At 47.5% G+C, this 8,992-nt stretch overlaps 1 long non-coding RNA gene across 1 annotated transcript in view; it reads left to right on the top strand.

Moving 5' to 3' along the window:
• Positions 1-3,559: 3,559 nt before the first annotated feature.
• LOC108531699 (uncharacterized) overlaps positions 3,560-8,992 on the top strand; it is a 14,561-nt gene continuing 9,128 nt past the window's right edge. Inside the window, exon 1 of the long non-coding RNA XR_001886245.1 lies at positions 3,560-3,866. This is a non-coding gene — a long non-coding RNA (uncharacterized LOC108531699). The remainder of the gene's footprint in view (positions 3,867-8,992) is intronic.

The raw sequence follows: 8,992 nt of genomic DNA, 5'->3' as shown, positions 1-8,992 counted from the left end.
TGTTTTTTTTGAGACGGAGTCTCGCTCTGTCGCCCAGGCTGGAGTGCAGTGGCCGGATCTCAGCTCACTGCAAGCTCCGCCTCCCGGGTTCACGCCATTCTCCTGCCTCAGCCTCCCGAGTAGCTGGGACTACAGGCGCCCGCCAGGTCGCCCGGCTAGTTTTTTGTATTTTTAGTAGAGACGGGGTTTCACCATGTTAGCCAGGATGGTCTCGATCTCCTGACCTCGTGATCCGCCCGTCTCGGCCTCCCAAAGTGCTGGGATTACAGGCTTGAGCCACCGCGCCCGGCAATACTGTTTATTTTTTATTTTTATTTTATTTTATTTTTTTTGAGATGGAGTCTTGCTTTGTCGCCCAGGCTGGAGTGCAGGGGCGCGACCTCGGCTCACAGCAAGCTCCGCCTCCCAGGTTCGTGCCATTCTCCTGCCTCAGCTTCCGGGCAGTCCTAGCCTGTAGCTGGGACTACAGGCGCCCGCTGCCACACCCGGCTAATTTTTTGTATTTTTTAGTAGAGACGGGGTTTCACCGTGTTAGCCAGGATGGTCTCAATCTCTTGACCTCGTGATCCACGGTGTTAGCCAGGATGGTCTCGATCTCCTGACCTCGTGGTCCGCCCGCCTTGGCCTCCCAGAGTGCTGGGATTACAGGCGCCAGCCACCGCGCCCGGCCTTTTTTTTTTTTTCTTTTTGAGGCGGAGTCTTGCTCTGCCCAGGCTGGAGTGCAGTTGCGCGATCTCGGCTCACAGCAAGCTCCGCCTCCTGGGTTCACGCCATTCTCCTGCCTCAGCCTCCCGAGTAGCTGGGACTACAGGCGCCTGCCGCCACGCCCGGCTAATTTTTTGCATTTTTAGTAGAGACGGGGTTTCACCGTGTTAGCCAGGATGGTCATCTCCTGACCTCGTGATCCACCCGCCTCTGCCTCCCAAAGTGCTGGGATTACAGGCCTGAGCCACCGCGCCCGACCCCTAAAAGACTGTTTAAAGGAAAAACATTCCATTATGGGGGGATTCCACTTTTACTTTGTGGAAGTAAAATATATAAGAGCCTCTTGTTTTCTTTCCTATCACCTTAGCTATCCCCAAGAGAGAGAAGAGCCTGAAAATTGGCCACCTGAAAACCTTCCAATCAACCATGCAAAGGTCATTAATATTCTCTTTGGGTAGAAAGGAGCCTCACTCCCGGACTCTGTCCCCTTTGCAGACTTCTTGATGTCTGTCAGGGCCTGGCCAAACTCTCCAGGTGTGTAAGGTTTCTGAGCTCTCATTCAATCTCCGTAGAAAGGGAACTCCTTGATTCTGTTCAGATAGCAGGCATTGGTAGCTTCTTCTCTAGAGGTTCACATTCTGCTCCCTCTTCCTGGAATCATTTCCTCCTCTATTTGTCTAGTTACTTCTGAGTCAGACTTCAGGTTTCAGCTCAGACGTCCTTTCTTCAGGGAATCCTTCACTGACCACCACCCCTCCCCATCATGCCCATGTCTGTGTCTGTGCCTGTATCCCCTGCTTAGTCTCCCAGTCTCTCTGGACAAAGCCCCATCCTAGTTCTGGCCCAGAATGCTGAGGCTGAATCCACGTGACCACTGCTGGATTCGTGGAACACCTGCCTATCAAGCTGTCACCTGCTCACCAGGGTTTTCATCTCTTCCCAGCTGCTAGAACCTTCTTGATACTGACTGACCTACAGTGTGAACTTCTCATCACCAACTCTAAGAGTCTTCCTGCTGGGGCCAACTGCAATCCAGCCAGTCTGCTGGTAATGGCCATCCCTGTCCTGCACCAATATTCTGCCAATAAATGCCATTTTAGGTTTACACAAAAATAAGTATATTAGTCCATTTTCATGCTGCTGATAAAGACATGAGACTGGGCAATCTACAAAAGAGAGAGGTTTAATGGACTTACGGTTCCATATGGCTAGAGAGGTCTCAAAATCATGGCAGAAGGCGAAAGTCACTTCTTTCATGGAGGCAGCAAGAGAGAGAATGAGAACCAGGTGAAAAGGTTTCCCCTTATAAAACCGTCATATCTTGTGAGACTTATTCACTACCACAAGAACAGTAAGGGGAAACTGCCCCCATGATTCAATTATCTCCCACTGAGTGCCTCCCACAACACATGGGAATTATGGGGGTATAATTCAAGATGAGATCTGGGTGGGGACAGAGAGCCAAACCATATCAATGAGTTTTAGAAAGTGACAATACTTAGAGTCAGGAGAAGGGCAAGAAGATATTTGGGGTCCACCTGGGTTGAGACCCCCTCCTAGGCACTCCGTGGCACCTTCACAGCACTCATGACATCAACTTGTAGTTGGCCCACAAACCCTGCCCTCCACTGTATCCCCAGTGCCCAGCACAGAGTCTGACTGTACTCATACAATCAGTATTTACTGAATAAATAAATGAAAAGTTGAAGAGTCAAGAAAGACCTAGAGGAAATGGATTTACTAAAGTGAAGGAAGGAAAGTTTCAAGAAAGCTGGGTGTCCTGTTCTTTGCCCCACCTCTTGCAGCATAGGTGTGGCATTTGGTAGGTGAGGGTCACCTGGGAGAGGGTGGGTGAGTGCCCATTTATTCCTGATGCTAAAGGATGCTGTGAGGTCATGCGTGCTTGAGTAGTTTTCAATGATGGTCATTTTTTTTGTACTAAAAGACATTTCATAATGAGATAAGTGGCATCGTTGCCATAAAGCCTTGGAATTAATGAGATAACATATTCTTAGTATATTCTGTTCAATTTTTCAAGTGTACTTGACATTTACTTCTAATTCAGTGATTCACAGTTCTGGTGTGACTGCTTTCAAGTGTCTCTAATTATCTCAAGCGTGTCAACAGAGTCTCATAATGAAATGAATTTACATTCCCCTTAAGACATATTGCCAGGCCCCACCCAGACATAATTAATAGGAATCTCTGGGGTTGGGCCTAGAAATCTGCATTATGTAATGTAGCTTTCATCTGCTTCTCAGATGATTCGGATGCAGCACTTTGGAATTATTGTTCTATTCCAGCCTTCTCACTTTCCCGGTAAGGAAACTGAGCCAGGAGGATGGAAAAGACTTGCCTAAGGTTACGCTGTGCCATGATTAGAGCCAAAATTCAGGCCTCCTGACTCCAATTCCAGTGCTTTCTTTACTGTACCTCACTGCCTTGGAGTACCCAAGCCTGATACAGCAAATCCAGCTCTGCCTGGCCGTGCCCCTAAGCACTTCGCAGCCTGTGGGTGCAGGGAGGGGAGAGGGCAGTCGCTCTGGTGGAATGTAATTACCGATGAGGGGCTTCTCCCACCACAGCAGCGGAACTGAGAGCTGTGAGCCACTGCCCCACAGGTCGCTGGAAACCCTGGCATCCACCAGCTGTTTTCCCACCCGGGCTGCACTTGACTTCTCCCACCCCATTCACCAGCAACTTCTCCTCTCAACTCTTTCCAGGGATGAGAAAAAGGAGGAGAGACAGCCTTAGACGTGTCTCCTAGAAACGGATGACACAAACAAAGGAACCCTAAAGGTTGTGAGTGGAAAGGCTGCCTGGGCAGTTTCCACGGCAACGCCTCCATGCCTGCAGTAGCAGCTACGTGCTGCCTGGCATGTGCACTTTGCCAGGTCCCTGGAGGGCACTGCTGTCTCTCACTTGCTCAGGGTTCAGGAGCTGTTAATCCCGGATTCAGATAATAATATCCAAAGGCAATCAGGGGACACTGAACCAGCTGGAGCTGAAGGCTCCTGTCTGTGGGCCGTCGAAGGAGGGGCCCCTGCACTCCTCTGCCTTCCATAGGTCGGGCCTGCAGCAAGTGCTCAACTACAGTGGGAAGAATGACTGAGTGAAGGAGAGACCCTCCCACACTACAGTAAGCTCCTCTGCTGATAAAGGTGAGAGAAAAGCAGAGCCGGGAGTGGAGGAAGGGTAGGCCTTCCCCCAAATTATAGAGGGCACACATTGATCATCAGATTGCTTTTAAGAGCCTCCCCTCTTAACTCCTCCCACATCAAGTGTCCGCTGCTCCCTTTCAACTGCAAACCACCAATACTAGGACATCAGTAACCAAGTATCACCTCTCCCAGGGTGCTGTGCTCCCCTCCCTCTGCAGAACCCTCCTTCCACATCCCCCTGCCCCACCCCCCACACCCACTTTGAGAGGCATGCAGCCATGGACCACTGAGAGTGGGATTTCAAACACGAGTGATGAAAGTGATGTTAGGAAAGAGGAGGAGCTATAGTGGAGTCCTGCAAAGTATTTGCCTTAGCAGCCTGGGGTATCTTTAAACACATAACCCCAGTGTCTCCTTCCCTTGAGGGTAGCTATCATCTTTGGAAAGAGCAAACAAATCTTGCGAACAAGGTAGGTAAATAAGCTGGATAAGGCCAGATGGGATAAAGACCTTCTCACAGCATTGATGAAGTGGTAAGACTTAGGGTTCGTTTATTCATCTGTTTTTGTATCTGCAGGGTCAATTAAGTAATTTGAGAAACATTCCTTGAACTGTGTCCCATGACCAAGCACCCACTCAGGCCCTGGGGACTATGAAAAGCGCCCTAGGAGGAGGAGGGGGTTCGAGTTCACTGGGGAGACAAACAGGCAACCATAGGATAGAACTGCTTACCCTCTTCCCACATAGTTTCAGACCTTGCTCACTGTCTAACATCCTCAACCCACTGGCTCCTTCCCTTCTTCACTTCCTTCCGGCCCTCTGCTGAGACTCCCAGTTGGTGAAAACCGCTAGACAAAGCTTCTCAGTCACACAGACTGCCAGCACCCAGGTTTATGGGGCCTTCAACAATAGCTGCTTTACCATTTTAACCACGGTCCTCATGCCCCCTTGGCCACCATCTCCTGCCTCACTAGTAGCAGATAACCTATCTAATATTTTCCATAGATAATAGAGGCCTTGAGGCAGGAGCTCCATCAACCCCACCCAGGGCCCTGGTTTTATCTCTTTAGGAATGAATCCTCCCCTTATCTCGTCCATCTCAGGGAAGGAGGTGTGTCTGCTCCCCCCAAGAGCTAATGCCTGCCTCCTCCTGATCCTGCCTTCCCTCTTCTCCTCCTCCTCAGATAACTGGCTCCATCAGCCTTTTCCTTTCTACTGCTGTTATCCCTCCATCGCTTGAACATATTCAAGTTTTTCCCCCAGGCATTTAGCAAACAGCAGCAGAAACAGCAAATTGTACTTATTTTTATTTATTTATTTATTTTTTTGAGGCGGAGTCTCGCTCTGTCGTCCAGGCTGGAGTGCAGTGGCTGGTCTCGGTTCACTGCAAGCTCCCCCTCCCGGGTTCACGCCATTCTCCTGCCTCAGCCTCCCGAGTAGCTGGGACCATAGGTGCCCGCTACCACGCCCTGCTAATTTGTTGTAATTTTGGTAGAGACGGGTTTTGACTGTCTTAGCCGGGATCGTCTCGGTCTCCTGACCTCGTGATCCGCCTACCTCAGCCTCCCAAAGTGCTGGGATTACAGGCGTGAGCCACCGCGCCCGGCCAACAAACGGTACTTCTAGATACCACTTTATATGGTTCTGGCCCTCCCCCGTGAAGCTTTATTTAAAGAAAAAAGAATTATCTTGGAGAGATATATTCATGGGGTTAAAAAAATAAGAAGAAGAAGAAAAAAAAAGCACACAGCGAAAAACGTCTTTATATCCCAGAGGCAACTTTTCTTGCTAGTTTCTTACATGCATAGAGTTATGTGATTATATATCCCTTCTCTTCTTTTATTTACACTTGCTGTTTTCACATCGTGCCCATCATTCCACATTCGCATATATAGATTTTATTTCTTTAACATCCACAGAGTACCCCAGAGTATGTACTATGGACATACCAACATTTATTTGACAACTCTTCTGTTGGTAGATGTTTGCATCCCCCTTTTGCTATTTCTTTTTATTATTTTTTAAATGGAATCTCACTCTGTTGCCCAGGCTGGACTACAGTGGCACCATCTTGGCTCACTGCAATCTCCGCCTCCCAGGTTCAAGTGATTCTCCTGCCTCAGCCTCCTGAATAGCTGGGATTACAGGCACCCACCACCATGCCCAGCTAACTTTTTATATTTTTAGTAGAGGCGGGGTTTCACCATGTTGGTCAGGTTGGTCTCAATACTCTGACCTCAGGTGATCCGCCTACCTCAGCCTCCCAAAATGCAGGGATTACAGGTGTGAGCCACCTCGCCCGGCCTGCTATTTCAAATAATTGCAATTAATCACCCTGTACATGTGTCATTTTGTATGTGAATATTTTCATATACAAAATTCCTAGATGTGGAATTATGAGACCAAGTTGTGTGTGCATTTGAAGTTTCTACTGATATTCCCAAATATGCCCACCATAGAAAATGCACCAATTTATACTCCTATCAGCAAATAATAAGAATGGCTGTTTCCTCAGGCCCTTACCAACAATTGAGTTATCCAACCTTTTTTTTTTTTTTTTTTTTTTTGAGATGGAGTCATCTCTGCTCACTGCAACCTCCACTTCCCTCCCGGATTCAAGCAATTCTCCTGCCTCAGCCTCCCGAGTAGTTGGGGTTACAGGCGAGCACCACCATGCCCAGCTAATTTTTATGCTTTTAGTAGAGAACAGGTTTTATCACGTTGGCCAGGTTGGTCTCCAGCTCCTGACCTCTAGTGATCCACTTGCCTTGGCCTCCCAAAGTGTTGGGATTATAGGCATGAGCCCCTGCGCCCGGTCCCAACTCTGTTTTTATACTTCTCAATCTAAGTGACAATGATATTTTAGTGTATTTTTATTTTCTCCTACATTTAGTGAGAATGGGCTTTTTTCATATGTTTAAGAAACATTTATGCTTTCTTTTCTGTAAATTGTTTATATCTGTTACCCATCTTTACATTGGGTTGCTCTTTTATTGATTCATGCAAGCTCTTTATATATAAGCCTCTTTTTATAGTGAGTTACCTGTTTTTTCTAATCTGTTATTTATATTTGGACTGTGCCAATGATTTTTTTTTTTTTTTTTTTTTTTTGAGATGGAGTCTCGCTCTGTCACCCAGGCTGGAGTGCAGTCTCACTGCAAGCTCCACCTCCCGGGTTCACACCATTCTCCTGCCTCAGCCTCCTGAGTAGCTGGGACTACAGGCGCCCGCCACCATGCCTGGCTAATTTTTTTGTATTTTTAATAGAGACGGGGTTTCACTGTGTTAGCCAGGATGGTCTCAATCTCCTGACCTTGTGATCCATCCACCTCGGCCTCCCAAAGTGCTGGGATTACAGGCGTGAGCCACCACGCCCGGTTCTATAATGTTTTTTGTAATGCCATTTTTTATTGTGGTAAACTATACATAACATGAAACACACCATTTAACCACTTTTGGGTGTACAGTTTGATGGCATTGAGTACATTCACATTGCTGTGCAGCCATCACCACCATGCATCTCCAGGACTTTTCATCTGCCCAAACAGAAACTTTGTACCCATTAAACAATAATTCACTACTGAATATATCAGTTTTTTTCTTTAGAACTTTTGGGGTTTATATCATACATAGAAAAGCTTTCTCCTTTCTCAGGTTTTAAAAAATCTATCCCTTTTGTCATTGTGTCTTAGCCCTGGCTGCATTCCAATCAACAGGAACTTTAAAAAATACCAATTTCTACTATGCAGCCATAAAAAATGATGAGATCATGTCTTTTGCAGGGACATGGATGAAGTTGGAAGCCATCATCCTCAGCAAACTAACACAGGAAAAGAAAACCAAACACTTCACATTCTCACTTACAAGATGGGAGTTGAACAATGAGAACACATGGACACAGGGAGGGGAACACCATACACCAGGACCGGTCGGCAGGTCGGGGACCAGGGGAAGGAGAGCATTAGGACAAATACCTAATGTTTACGGGGCTTAAAACCTAGATGACAGGTTGACGGGTGCAGCAAACCATGATGGCACATGTATACCTATGTAACAAACCTGCACATTTTGCACATATATCCCAGAACTTAAAGTTAAAAAAAAAAAAATCATAATGCATGCTTAAAAAATACAAATTCCTAGCTTTACCTCCAGAGATTATGATTTAAATAGCTGTGGGGGGAAATAGGGGCCAGTGGTAAACACTGGTAATTCTTTTTTTTTTTTTTTTGAGATGGAGTCTCACTCTGTCACCAGGTTAGAGTGCAGTGGTGCGATCTCGGCTCACTGCAACCTCTGCTTCCCAGGTTCAAGCTAATCTCCTGCCTCAGCTTCCCAAGTAGCTGGGACTACAGGTGTGCACCACCATGCCCAGTTAATTTTTGTATTTTTAGTAGAGACGAGGTTTCACCATGTTGGCCTCCCAAAGTGCTGGGATTACAGGCGTGAGCCACCGCGCCCGGCCTTAAACACTGGTAATTCTTTTTATTTTGAGGCGGAGTCTGGCTCTGTTGCCCAGGCTGGAGTGCAGTGGCACAATTTTGGCTCACTGTAAGCTCTGCCTCCCAGGTTCACTCACGCCATTCTCCTGCCTCAGCCTCCCGAGTAGCCAGGACTACAGGCGCCCGCCACCACACCTGGCTAATTTCTTTTTGTATTTTTAGTAGAGACGAGGTTTCACCGTGTTAGCCAGGATGGTCTCGATCTCCTGACCTGGTGATCCGCCCGCCTCGGCCTCCCAAAATGCTGGGGTTACAGGCGTGAGCCACCGCGCCTGGCCTAAACACTGGTAATTCTTACACAGACTCCCCAGTGATTCTAAAGCTCAGCCAGCATTGAGAATCAGTTTTTGTATATTTAAGATTTCATCTTTCATAATTAAGTCTTTGATTTATCTGAAATTTATACTAAAGTAAAATGCGATATGAAAATCAACTCCCGGCCGGGCGCGGTGGCTCAAGCCTGTAATCGCAGCACTTTGGGAGGCCGAGACGGGCGGATCACGAGGTCAGGAGATCAAGACCATCCTGGCTAATACGGTGAAACCCTGTCTCTACTTAAAAATACAAAAAACTAGCCGGGCGAGGTGGCGGGCGCCTGTAGTCCCAGCTACTCGGGAGGCTGAG

This window comes from Rhinopithecus bieti, unplaced genomic scaffold, assembly GCF_001698545.2.
Source record: "Rhinopithecus bieti isolate Rb0 unplaced genomic scaffold, ASM169854v2 scaffold_9978, whole genome shotgun sequence".
In the NCBI taxonomy this organism is placed as follows: Eukaryota; Metazoa; Chordata; class Mammalia; order Primates; family Cercopithecidae; genus Rhinopithecus; species Rhinopithecus bieti.
This window is presented reverse-complemented; position numbering and strand designations above follow the sequence as displayed.